General features: G+C 47.4%; 1 long non-coding RNA gene across 1 annotated transcript; it reads right to left on the bottom strand.

Annotated features, from left to right (window-relative positions):
- Nucleotides 1-4,904: 4,904 nt before the first annotated feature.
- LOC144130314 (uncharacterized) lies at nt 4,905-10,573 on the bottom strand. Its single transcript, XR_013314066.1, has 3 exons — nt 10,512-10,573; nt 7,057-7,196; nt 4,905-4,970 (listed from the first exon to the last, which is right to left on the bottom strand). It is a non-coding gene; the product is annotated as an uncharacterized LOC144130314 (long non-coding RNA).
- Between the last annotated feature and the right edge of the window lie 3,512 nt (nt 10,574-14,085).

Here is a 14,085-nt window from a genome sequence, read left to right on the forward strand (position 1 = left end):
CCGCCGCCACACGTTGAAGGCATCTATCGGGGGTCGCTACCATTGCTTCGTTTACGTTTGCACCGGCGTCTTGCCAGCGTTACTATGGATCCCGTTCCCGAGCCCGATGACAAAGTTCTTGCAAAAACTCCGGCCTGCATTTCAGCGACCTCAGCCCCACAGAGCATGCGATGCTTTTGAGGGAGCACGGTTCAGTTAGGCGCCGGCGGGTCGTTTTCCCCTTCCGCCATGAACAGGCGTTGCAAATTAAATATCATAACCCCAGTGCGGGGAGTCGCGAGGGGCCAGGACAAGGTCAGTGCGTCGCGCCCATCGGAGGCTGGCCGGGGCTTTGGGGTCAACAGATTGTGATTCCTTGAATGGCGCGGTTGCACGGTGCAGAAGGCGGCGTCGAGGTCTCCCACGGTTGGAAGGGCAAGGCTTTTATTTATTTATTTGCCACAAAAAAGGATGGGTACTCAAGGGCGCTCGCATTTTAAGTAGGCGGCTTGAAAGTAAAGCCGACGCTTCAACGGCTTTCACGCGTTTCCGGCAGTACGGGGTCTACTGGATCGGGCTCTCTCGCCCACTTGCATGTATCTTCATATGTGTACTGTGAATGGATTAAATTAGCCGAGAGCTCGAAAAGAACAGCACCGCCCAACGACCGAAGCTATTGAATGATGTCACAAGGCGCACCTCGCCGCGGACCGTATCAGTCTGGTCTGGCTGGCACAGCTGGCGCACTCGGAGCGAAATAGAGACATGCTCCAAGTCTCCGCCAGTGTGGTCAGAGTGCGACTAAGCCGCCGAACGCGTCACCAGTCAAGCGCAGTTGGAGTATAGAGGGTCTCGCTTTGGCCGACGTGACGTTTGTGTGCAGTGCGCGCGCACGCGTTACGCCAGGCTAAAACGCGCATTAAAGGGACACTGAGGAGAAATTGAGGTTGCCTTGTATCGATAGAATACAAGCTTTTGATCACAAAACGCCCCTCTTACTGAAAACAAAGCTCTTTTAAGGTAGAAAATAGCAAGGACCAAAATACAGGTATCGCCGCCACAGGGCAATCTCGCAAGTACAAGCGTGATGATGTCATAGGACAAGAGACGCCAGCTTGGAGGAATTTTCCTTCCTACATGAACCTGCGAATCTCTGAGGCTGAAAAAAGAAGGTTGCGCGGTTCAATATTAAAGTAAGTTTTGTTTTAAAACCTATAGCGCACTTTTATCACACCAGGAAGACAGACAAAAGACAACCTGAATGTTGGAAGCAAAGAAAACCAATGCTTGGCGGCGCCACAGGCAGCCAGGAGAGTTTCGATTTGTTATGGCGCTTAGCGTCTATGAGCTTTGCGTGCCCCGTGGTTTTGTTTTTGACGCACCTGGATTTACAAGTGCCGAACAGCAGAGGAACTCCAAGTGCCGCTTCAAGTGCTAGTTAACCTTTGAAGGAGCCTGTTAAGGCAGGTCAAATGATCGCCACGGTCGATGAAAAACTATGATGGCACGATGGTCGGTGATCGTACAAGGCAGTTCGCAGTATAAAGAGCACTTGTGTCTTCACACGCTCGCCTGGCGAAACATTCTTGGCTGTGCCAGTCAACTTCAAACTACTTAACGGAAATCGTTTATTAGGGACGGAGACAAGGTACAAGGCAGTTAAAAAAATTGTTGATGGCCTAGCTGTGTTAGGACAGGATATACGTAGCGAAAGCGCGGAGACTTCTGCATCGGAAGAGTGCATTCACTAGATGCGCCTTTATTCATGGTTAAATCTTGAGCCGTTGTGGAGGAGTGGTAGGGTCTCCGCCTCTAACTACAAAGGCCCTGGTTCGATTCCGAGCCTCGGCACAGGTATTTTTTTTCAGTGAGTGGGCGGAGGGTTTCAGTGGCTACCATAAGTGCCGCCACTGAATACGTTGGTTAGTGGTTAAGCGCAGGCTCTGTTAAGGTGCGTTTACACTCCGGAGTAATGTGCGCGCACGCTGCATGGCGACGTCACGTCGGCCAAACCGAGACCCTCTATGCTCCAACTGTGCTTGACCGCCAACGCGTTCGGCGGTTTCGGTGCACTCTGACTGCACTGGCGGAGACTTTAAGCATGTCTCTATTTTGCGAAGGGTGCGCCAGCTGCCGCCGGCCCGACCAGGACGATTCAGCTCTGCGTCGAGGTACGTGTTGTGACGTCATTCAATAGCTTGGGCAGTTTGAGGCAGCTGTTCTTTTCCAGCTCTCGGCTAATTAAATCCATTCACAGTACACATCTGAAGGTGCATGCAAGTGGGCGAGAGAGCCCGATCCAGTAGACCCCGTACTGCTGGAAACGCACGAAAGCCGTTGAAGCGTGGGCTTTAGTTTCAAGCCGCCAACTTTAAACGCAAGCGCACTTAAGTACCCATCCGTTTCTTGGCAAAAAATAAAATAAATAACCTGGCCCTTGCAACCGTGGGAGACCTCGATGCCACCTGCTGCATCGTGCAACTGCGCCGTTCAAGGAATCGCAATCCGTTCGCCCCTAAGCCCCGGCCAGCCTCCAATGGGCGCGACTCACCGACCTTGTCCTGGCCCCTTTGACTCCCCGCACTAGGGATATGATATTTAATTTGCAACGGCTGCTCATGGCGGAAGGGGGAAACAACCCGCCGGCACTTAACCTAACCGTGCTTCCTCAAAAGCATCGCACGCTCTGTGGGGCTGAGGTCGCCGAAATGCAGGCCGGAGTTTTTGCGAGAACTTCGTCGTCAGGTTCGGGAACGGGATCGATCATAACGCAGGCAAGACGCCGGTGCAAACGTAAACGAAGCGACGGTAGCGACCCCCGATAGATGCCTTCAACGCGCGGCAGCAGTAGCTTTCATTTCAGCTGCTAGACCACACCGCTAGCCGCGAGAAATCACAACTGCGCTTACGTCACGTTTCACGTCACTGCGTCCTAATAGTGCACCGTGATGTCATAAAGTTCCCGAGTTTGAATCGGAATGGCGAGAAAAACTTTTTCAACTTTGAATCCAAATTTCTTTGAAATAAATGCATCTTTCACTCCCGGACAGAGCAACAAAGCCTCGAAATGCCGAACTATCAGATTTTGCTAACCAAAATAGTTTGATAGAGTTCTCCTAACTGCCCCTTTAACAGAGCCTGCGTTTATCCACTAACCAACGTATTCGGTGGCGGCATCTATGCGCGCCACTGAAACCCCCCGCCCACTCACTGAATAAAAAAAAACCTGTGCCGAGGCTCGGAATCGAACCAGGGCCATTATTATAGTTTGAGCCGGACTCTACCACTCCGTCACGACGGCGCAAGATTTAACCATGAATAAAGGCGCATCTAGTGAATGCACTCTTCCGATGAAGACGTCTCCGCGCTTTCGCAACGTATATGCTGGCCTAGCAGAGCTAGGCCATCAGCATATTTTTCTAACTGCCTTATACCCTGTCCCCCGTCTCTAACAAGAAATTTTCGTTAAGTAGTTTGAAGTTGACTGGCACCGCCAGGAATGTTTCGCTGGGCGAGCGTCCGAAGACACAAGTGCTCTTAGTACTGCGCACTGCCTTGTACGATCACCGGCCATCGTGCCATCATGGTTTTTCATCGACCGCGGCAATCACCTGACCAGCCTTAACAGGCTCCTTCAAAGGTTAACCAGCACTTGAAGCGGCACTCGGAGTTCCTCTGCTGTTCGGCGCTTGTAAATTGAGAGGCGTCAAAAACAAAGCCATGAGGCACACAAAGCTCATAGACGCGGAGCGCCATAACAAGTCGAAACTCTCCTGGCCGCCTGTGGCGCCGCCAAGCATCGGCTTTCTTTGCTTCCAACATTCAGGTTGTCTTTTGTCTGTCTTCCTTGTGTGATAAAAGTGCACTATCGGTTTTAAAACAAAACTTACTTCAATATTGAACCACGCAACCTACCTTTGTCAGCTTCAGAGATTCGCAGCTTCATGTAGGAAGCAAAATTCCTCCAAGGTGGCGTCTCTTGTCCAATGACGTCATCACGCTTGTACTTGCGAGATTGCCCTGTGGCGGCGATACCTGCATTTTGGTTCTTGCTATTTTCTACTTTACAAGAGCTTTGTTTTTCAGTAAGAGTGGCGTTTTTTGTGATCAGGAGCTTATATTCTACCGATACAAGCCAACTTCAATTTCTCCTCAGTGTTCCTTTAATTGGAATCTCCAGGGGATTTCAAAGCACATTGAGTTTACTATCACGTTACACTTCTTGAACTTCAGTTCCAAGAAATAATTCTGCAAATTAATGAAACGTCAACAACTAGAACACAAACAAAAACTGCATTTCGACCACAAAGCCATTTTTAAGCAAAGCTGTTCTGAGCTGCCACAGGTTAAAATTGTGCCTAGGGCTGCTCTGCAGGCAATTTTTTTCTGCTTCATATCATTCGGACCGAAAATTTCCCATTTCCGAGATGTGTGCAGTGATGCTCATCCCCATGTTTCCAGTTTCTAGATTGTTTGCCTGCATTTATCAAGGATGAGAGCTAAAAGCATTTCAAGCTTACAAAATCATTCTTGTAAGATCGACAATTGGGCTTTGATGCCCCAGCGCCCCGTGCTGAAGAAGGAGCAAAACACAGGCGGAAGACGAGGCTGACAAAGTTCAGTTGGGCGCACAGGAACGCTTGGCTACCGAGGTGCGCTGTACTAGCAAAGATTGTGGCCGTCGACACTTCTTGTTAGCACGGTGCACCCAGGCCCCCACAAGTGTAAAGACGCAAATCAAACAAGAAGTGTGGATGGCGACAATCTTTGTTAGCACGGCGCACCCCGGTAGCCAAGCGTTCCTGAGCACCAAACTGAACTTTGTCAGCCTCGTCTTCCGTCTGTGTTTTGCTCCTATATCAGCACTGGCCGATGGGGCATCAAAGCCCACTTGTCTTACATTCTAAATATGCGACACCTTCATACCTGGCTGCTGACCTCAGCGAGATATCCGGGTTCTGTGGTGCAGCAGGATCCATGCTAGTGGAAGACTGCAAAGTATGAAAAGTGTTCACATTTGCTACAAAAGACTAATGTACAAGGTAAATTAAAGGGCAACTTCAGAGGAGTTTCAAACATATTCAGTTTACTATCACATTACACTTCTTGAGCCTGGTCAGAGTCCCGAGAAATAATTTTTCCAAATAAGGAGCAAATAAATAATGAAATGCCATTAACAAGAACACAAAAAATTTGATTTCAATCAAGAGATCAAAATATGCTGTTAAAGGGTTTGACTGGTAACACTAGTGAGTCACATTCTATAATGCGCCAACTAGCTTTAAAGGAGTATAAACACCCATCTTTCGGGTGAGTGTTTTTGCTTTCTAATGAGGCATCAGGCATTATTCTACATGGATTACCTTGTGGTATTCTCCTATTCTCAACAGTCTAGCAAGAGAACAGCAGTTCACAATTGGTAGCGAGGTAAGGAAAGTCGTAAAGGAATACGTCTATTGAAGGCAGGTATCAATAGTGACAACTGGTCCGGATCATGAGGGAATAACTAGAAGGATAAGATTGCGATGGAGCGCATATGGCAGGGTCTCTCAGGTCATGAATGGCAGTTTACCAATATCCCTCAAGAGAAATGTGTACAACAGCTGTATCTTACCAGAACCCACCTATGGGGCAGAAACGTGGAGGCTAAAAAAAAGAGTTCAGCTTAAGTTGAAGACAACGCAGTGAGCCACGGAAAGAAAAATGATAGGCGTAACGTTAAAGCAGTATAACACCTACCGTTTGGGTGCGTGTTATCTTGTTTATAATGATGCATAAGGCATTATTATACATGGAGTAGCAGCTAGTAATCTCTTACGACCACTTAATAATTTATAACTTCTTTTTCGTCCAGTTTCGGCTTCAACACTTGAACAAGGACATTGACGCCAATGTGTGCTTACACGTCACGAGACATGAAAAAACAGCAATATAATCACTGCTTGCACATTTGTTGTCATTCCAGCAATTGAGGAAGGCTGATTTCAACACTGCAGTAAATTAGAACAATGAAGCAGCGATTCTATGGACATTTTTTCATGGCTCACGTGAAGGAAAATCCCTCTTTGACGTCAGAGCCATCGTTCGGCTGTTCCAAAACTGAAACAGCATGACAGGAAAAAATAATTATAAATTATTTAGCGGTTGTAGGCAAACATCACATGGTGATTCATGCATAGTAGCGTCTTCTGCATCATTGAAGAAAAGAAAACATGCCACCAAAATTAGGTGTCTATACTCCTTTAAGAGACCGGAAGCAGGAAGAGTGGTTGAGGGAACACACGCGGGTTAATGACATCCTAGCCAAAATCAAGAGGAAGAAATTGGCTTGAGCGGGGAATGTAATGCGAAGGTAAGATAGCTGTTGGTCCTTAAGGGATTCCAAGAGAAGGAAAGCATAGCAGGGGGCGGCAGAAGGTTAGGTGGGCGTATGAAATTAAGAAGTTTGCAGGCATAAGGTGGGGCGCAGCTGGCAAGACATGGTTAATTGGAGACATGGGAGAGGCCTTCACCTGCAGTGGGTGTAATCAGGCTGATGATGATGATTAAGATTCTCCCATGACTACTAAATAATTTATAATCGAATTTCTTTCTCGCGCTGTTTTAGTTTCAAGAGCTGAATGGGGACTATGACGTCAAAGTGAGCTTATAGGTCATGCGAGGCATGAAAAACTGCAATATAATCGGTGTTGCTACATTTGTCATTCCGACTATTGAGGAAGGCTGGCTTCAACACTGTAGTGAATTAAAACGATCAGGCAGCAAATATATTGCATTTTTTCCATGCTTCACGTTACATAAACCTCTCTGATGTCACAGTCTTCACTCGGCTGTTGAAACCGAGACAGCATGACAGAAAAATTTGATTAATAATTATTTATAGGTCCCAGGCAAACACCACATGATAATTGATTCATGGTAGTGTCTTCTGAATCATTGTAGAGATGAAAACATGCCACCAAAATTAGGTGTCTATACATCTTTAAATTATTATTGGGCTTTTTCAAATTGCCGCGCTCGGAGAGCCTGTTCGCTGCCAGAAAATTCACTCCTGACAGCAAGGTGCATCATGCTCACATGAACTGGTCGCCGCCAGAACCAGCCTGCTGGCAATCATGGCGCCAAGGCCGTCCATGGATCACGGAAGGCGAGTGCCCTCTGCTGCTTTGCGTGCTCTTGCGTCTCATTGCTCGCATGCGTACGGTAGAAATCTGATCCTTGGGAACGAAAGAAAGGACGTTAGTTATTCAGGGCAGCCGCGGACTCTTGCACTCAGATGCATACATCGGTGGCAACAACGCAAGTATATGTCCTTCAGTGCGTTGTGTGCTGTCGTGAAGTCTGCATGTTAGCTTGGAGATATCCTCAAAAGCATATGTGACGGGCAGTCGCACTCTAAAGACTTGCATTTGACACCACACAGTAGGGTTAATTGGACAGCGTTAATTGGAAAGACATGGGAGAGGTATCTGCCCTGTGGATGTAGTGAGGCTGATGATGATGAGGAGAGAAAAACTGGGCATGCACTGCTCAAACAACATGCTGTAGTCTCATATTATTGCATATTTGTTAACTACCACTAATTACTTTGGCGCCAATGATCGACACTGCCTATACTGACTCTCCTGTAGTAGTTGCGATTTCTGTTTGTGAACTAATTCCTGCGGGCTGTAAGCCGAAAACAACCAGGACATGTTCCGCTCAACTGTAGTCTGCTGCCCTACAGCTGTTAATATTGCTGCCAGCAAGTAATGCACGCATAATTTTGACAAGCGTGCATATCAGCTGGTTGAACAATTTTCTGAAGTGCGTGTACTGTACAAATTTAGCTGCACATCGTGCCTGTATGCTATCGCTTTTACTGCAAAGCTAGCACTCGAATGAAAAGCATTACAATCTGGCATTGCATGTCGGCCCCGCACTGTGTGTGTGCAGGCATGATGATCCACACTGGGAAATTTGTCTTTTTGATGAGTCAAATGCAAGATGAAGTATGCATACAGTATTTCTCAGGTATTTTAAGCACTTGTGGCAGAAGACCCGAGCACCAAGCTTTATGGCAACGAACGAATCGGCACACGCAAGGTTATGCTTCATCTTCAGCTGTCAAATGAAAATTACCTCAATAGAGAATAAAAATTTTTAACAACAAATTTGGCAGAGTACACATGCACGCCAGCCGGCAGCCACTAATTAAAGGGCCCCGACCACCCTCTGGCTGAAAATGTCCTCTACCAAGGTTTTTGTGAGGCACCGTCCCCGGAACACGCAACCGCAAACAATTCTTTAATAAAAGACATTATATTGGAGTTACAAATATGACAAACTAGCTACTTTTCCATGCTCCTCTCCTTCCATTCCCTCTCAGAGGTTTTTCTCTCTTCCGCTTGGTCCACTAGCTTTAGTCCTCCATCCCTGCTTGTTCTGTGTGGCTGCCCTTCCGTTTACAAGAGTAGACAGCACCCCTTTTGTTTGAAAGTCAAATGAGGAGCTTTCGGTGGCGTCCGCGTTGGGCCTGTTATAAACGGAATGCACACCAGCCGAAGAGGATTAAGGTGCAGATCCCATCGACAGGGATGACCACGGTGGCGCAGCAACAGCAGCGGGAATTTCGACAGCATCATCAGGTGGCCGACGACTGCACAAAAAGAAAGGATGACTAGCTGGGAAGGAGCCTGTTCTTCCCACACTCGGCTCGATGCAAATGACCTTCCCCCTTTGACTGGTTCCCTGCAAGAAGCGACCGACGATGGACAGATGACGGGAAGAGGGGAACGGTGCCTTCCAGTAATTAATCGTGTCTTGACAAGAGCCGGCCCGACCGGAGAGAGCCCACCACAGTCGTAGCCCGCAGCGCGGCACCGGTGTTTTCGATAGACACGTGAATAATAATAATCACCCCTCGTGAATAATAATAATCAGAGGCCCTATCCGTGTCTCACGTGACCCGTTTCGCTTTGGTAAGCCGCATATCCGAAGAATAGCAGGGCTTATAAAATTCCATGCAATACATATATTTAACCAGCATCATGGCACTGAGAAAACAGGCCACCGAGTTGCAAGCCGAAGCTAAGACAACGTGCTGCAATGAGAGAAGTGCGCAGTCCCGCAACGCCGTATTGGTGGGCTCGCTACAAAGCTCTCTGTTGCTGAAGGCAGCCTGGCTGCTCCACCAAACAATTAATTTTTTAGACAACAATGCGAGGAGGCAATACGAAAAATGAAACTTTGACCTGACATGAAGCACACAATATATGAGTGAACAAAAAACAGAACGATGCTTCCATTCCACATGCGGTTCTCTAGTGTCCTACGCAACCTTTTACAATGGTAGCATTTAAGCAATACTACAATTCATAAGATCCGCTACAAAGCTCTCTGTTGCTGAAGGGAGCCTGGCTGCTTCCCGCAACCATAAATATTTTAGACACGAAGTCGAGAGTTGGACGAAAACTCGTCTGGTCGGGGACAATCATAAAAAAACTTAAAAGGAGGACGCCGACCAAAAGTAAAAAACAAAAAACAACAAAATGACGTTTCGGCTCCCGTACGGGAGCCTTGTTCACAATGAGAAGGATTAGAAAGTGCATCAGGATTAAATACGTTTCAAAAGAGGGCGCAGGGAGCGTGCGTATACAGGAGTTAGATTTCCAGTGTTGCGATTGAGGGTGCGATTAGTCGTTTGAATGGTACTGTACGGCAAGAACTCGCGTGAAACGAGTACGCAGCTGCTTTTGTGGCATCCGCTGAAAAGCAGTTATCTTGCCCGACACGTGAAAATCCAGTGTTGTCCCCTCTGAAACGTGCCGCTGTTCCCTACACACCTGGAATAAGCGAAGCCTTGGCGCGTATTCTGCGCACATTCCAAGTTCACGTTGCCCATGTCCCCACAAGGAAACTTCGGCATGCGCTGGTTAACGTCAAAGACGTTCTCCCCAAAGAAAAGTACCCTGGCGTTGTTTACAGCGTCCCCTGGTCTGATTGTGACAGCGTCTACATCGGCGAGACTGGTGATTTTAATAGACGCCTAAAAGAACATTGTAATGACGTTAAGAACAAAAAAGTGAACTCTAATGCTATCGCCGAACACTCCGTATCAACTGGCCACGATATTGACTGGGGTGGGGCACACGTGCTGGCAACTGAAAAGAATCTGTACCGTCGCCTTCACCTCGAATCATTATTCATTCAAACGACTAATCGCACCCTCAATCGCAACACTGGAAATCTAACTCCTGTATACGCACGCTCCCTGCGCCCTCTTTTCAAACGTATTTAATCCTGATGCACTTTCTAATCCTTCTCATTGTGAACAAGGCTCCCGTACGGGAGCCGAAACGTCATTTTGTTGTTTTTTGTTTTTTACTTTTGGTCGGCGTCCTCTTTTTAAGTTTTATTATTTTAGACACACACAGACAGAGACGCCTGTCTGGCTCTGAAGTATGCTGCTATGTAATGTACATATTGCGACTGGTAAGCGTGCGAGTGGCAGTAGCAGAGGCATCCGCAGTAAAACTTCGCTCAGTACATACATGTATCTGTGCAACTGTTGTTGCTGGCTCAGACTTTTCAAAGTCCATTGCCGTGATTTTTCTCTTCGACATCCTCTGGAGAAGCTCCGCTTTTGTTACTGGAACACAAGAAATGAGAGATAAAATAATGAAAGCGACAGCAAACACAGAGCAAGCTACGGAAACGGATCAGATAGTGTGTCGCGTTCATTGCTTTCCAAGAATCATATGATGCGAAAAATTAGCAGATCTGAACACAGCCGATTTCTCCCTGCCTCATGCAATTACTTGAATTCATGAAAAAAATCACGAAATATTATTTCGCTCAGAGTGACGCGTACGTCGAGACCTGCTACAACGCGACTACGCAGTTTTTCCCTTCTTTGGGAAGCGTGCGCTGGGCTGCTGTGTGCTCGGATCGCAAGCACAGAGGAAGTGGTATCGTAAGCGTTCTGCAAGTGCTCGCAACAGTAAAAAAGCATGTGCATTGACTTTATGTAAAACGCCACCAAGCTTTGCTAAAGGCGTTAGGCTTTACTGTCCACGCATCACACGTTTGGCACTTCTGAAATCTGACCACGTAGCGAAGTAACTCCGAAACTCACCTCCAAGCTCCATTACTTGGACGGAATAGAATGCCTTCTCATCTTTTCCGCCACGCCAGTAGACGTCCTTTATTTCGCCAGGTCGCTAACGCCAGTCGGTGAGGCATCATGAATAGGTGTAGCGCAAAGGAAACAAGGACGACATAGAGACGTGTACGATAGCTTTTGCGCCGTCGGTCGAAGTATTTCACGTACGCATAGCTCGCCGCAGCTGACGAACTCATAGTGGAAGTGTCACATGTGGCTGCAAAACACACAATCTAATAACAGTAACAACCACACACACCGACACGAGTGATGACGCAAACGTTGGACGCAAGCGACCGCAGACTTGGATTGGCTTGGCGAAGCGCACCGCACAGGGCGCTGCATACGATGATGATGATGACCTCTTCGTTACAAACCAGAATAATAAACACATTTCATTCGTTCAATTTCGTCTATTTATTTCCTGCGGCAGAACTTGCGTCTCCGACCGTGACCTCTATACCGCTCCATGTTGCAGCTTCCTCGTGCAGCGCATCGGGCCATCCAGTTGACTGCTGATTGACCGCATCTAGTAGCAGACGACGCGGGGCTCTACACACCATGAAATACTTATAGTTGAAATGTTTCAAATACTACTTTGAAGGGGAAATAGTTATCATGTCCGTGTCAAGCCGTGCCACAGAGCGTCGGTCCAACATAAGCAGAACCAACTGTAGAACCAACTAGCCCGTCAAATCGGTCTCGCACCTGTGACTGCCCATGGAGTGTGAATAGGGTGGCTTAGTGTAGCTCTATGGGCTCTATCATGTATGAGCTTTATGGTACCGCTGTAGCCTAAATGTCTGAAGTGTTCTGCGATTTTTGATCGCCACTGCATTACACAAAGTAGTCGCTATGTGACAAATCGCCTTCGGTTTCGGTTTCAAAGCTGGACGCTATTGTGGCGCGCGGTGCCTGATTGTGCTTTGCGCCTTTTACTTTGTGCTTTAAGCAGAAAGTTTTGTGGCTTACGACAAACAGGAAGCACCTATAAAGTCTGGGCTTAGCCGTCAGACGACGCTAGAACATTTTCAGTTTCGGTTTAGAAATATAAAAGCTCCTGTTGCGCAGCTCTTGATCATAATATATAACGCTGGGCCCTTCCCTGTTCTCTGCGCTCTAAACAGCAACTTCTGTGTTATCTACGATAGAATAAACACTTCTTTTAGAACTCCCCTAAATGCAGCAAGTGCTTGAAAAGTCTAATTGCTGCAAAAAAGTATTTTCTGGCGCGGTGCGTGGTAGACATCATAAGTACTATATTGCCACTGACCTGAAATCAGCGACTTAGGACCAGCAGAGGGGGAAATATAGATTGCTGAATAGGTAAATTGATGCACTGAGAGGATTTATGTTAATAAGAAGTGTGCAAGGTACGAGGAGGAAGAGGCTCTGAAAAATAAATTTCTAGTGTGCGCTAGAACACGGAACTGGGTAGCACAACCGCGCCCTCGATCGAGGTGATCGAGGAGCTCTGTAATTATAGTTTCGCAGTGTTCTCTGGCACACCGCTGTCGCGTCCGGGTCGTAATGGCAGCGGGTGAAGGGTTGGGCTATACTCGAGACAATTAGTATAGTCTGGGACCCCGGAACTTTTTTTTAGTGGGAGAGCAGACTTCTAGCTTATTTTATTTATTTATTTAATGCTCATTTACATTAAAAAAATATATATATTCTTTCAATGTTCAAAGCTTGATGCAAAGTATCACGTTGCGGTGACGACACTCCAGCTTGTCAGACTCGCATCGTAGGGCGGTGATAAAGGGAACCCCCGTTTATTCCGATAAGTGCAATACATACAGAAGCGCTAGTCACATGACTTTTGTGATAAGTGCGGGATGACAGCCAAAGAAGTGCGCACGTGTTTTATCTGCAGGCTGACGTCACATCTTTCCCTTTTTGCAAGCTAAGTACATTCACAATAACTCAACAACACAGTTCATAGTTAATCATTAACTCCAAGTCGTTTCGGCGTCTTGATTATGCGACCGCAGCGGGTGGTTCTCCGATGTCCGGTGGTTTCGCTGGCGTGACCGGCATACTTCACTGGCGTTGTAGCCGGTAATTTGGCGGGCAGTTCGGGAACTTGTGGCTTCGGTGTTACGTCGATCTCTTCTTGATGGTGATCCCGTTGAACCGCCGATGGAACACTGTCATCGTCTCCCGTCTCTGGCAGTAGGAGGAGATGGCGTCTGTTCCGGCGAACGGCGCCTTTGTCGGTCCCCACCCAGTAGGACCGTGGCGTTTGGGACGGCCGCAGGATAGTTCCGGGAGCACCCTTGTCTGTCAGCCACACTCGATTTCCTGCAGAAAGTCTGGGCAAAGACCTGGCAGCATGACGCTTGTTAAAGTATATTTTCTGCCTGTTTCTGTATTCCTCATCCATTTTCTGCCACGAAGAGCTAACAACACAGGGTTTTAGCAGAGATTGAACGCAAGGTATTCTTGAGCGCAATCGACGGCTCATCAAAAGTTGTGCTGGACTGTAACCTGTGGGACCCGGCGAGTTCCGGTAGTTCAGCAAAGAAATGTAGGGGTCCTCTGCTTTCTTCAAAAGTAGCTTTATCGTTCTTACCATGCGCTCAGCTTCGCCGTTGGCTTGCGGGAAGAGCGGGCTAGTTGTGACATGCTTGAACCCGTACACGCTTGAAAAATTCTTGAAAGCAACGAGACAAATTTTGGTCCGTTATCGGATACCACGGTGTTTGGGATGCCGTGCCTGGTGAAGATACTCTTCATATGGTTGATAACCGCTTCTGATGACGTATCGCCTTTCAGCAAGGCCAGCTCTGGATATCTGGAATGATAATCCACAACAACAAGATACACGGCGCGTTTTATTTCAAATAAGTCCACGCCGACTTTTTGCCATGGTAGCTCTGTCGTTTCCGAGGGAATCATTGGTTCCGCGAACTGAACACGTTCACTTGCACACACATGGCAATCAGCTACAGCTTTTGCCA

The sequence above is a fragment of the Amblyomma americanum genome, chromosome 1, assembly GCF_052857255.1.
Source record: "Amblyomma americanum isolate KBUSLIRL-KWMA chromosome 1, ASM5285725v1, whole genome shotgun sequence".
Taxonomy (NCBI): domain Eukaryota; kingdom Metazoa; phylum Arthropoda; class Arachnida; order Ixodida; family Ixodidae; genus Amblyomma; species Amblyomma americanum.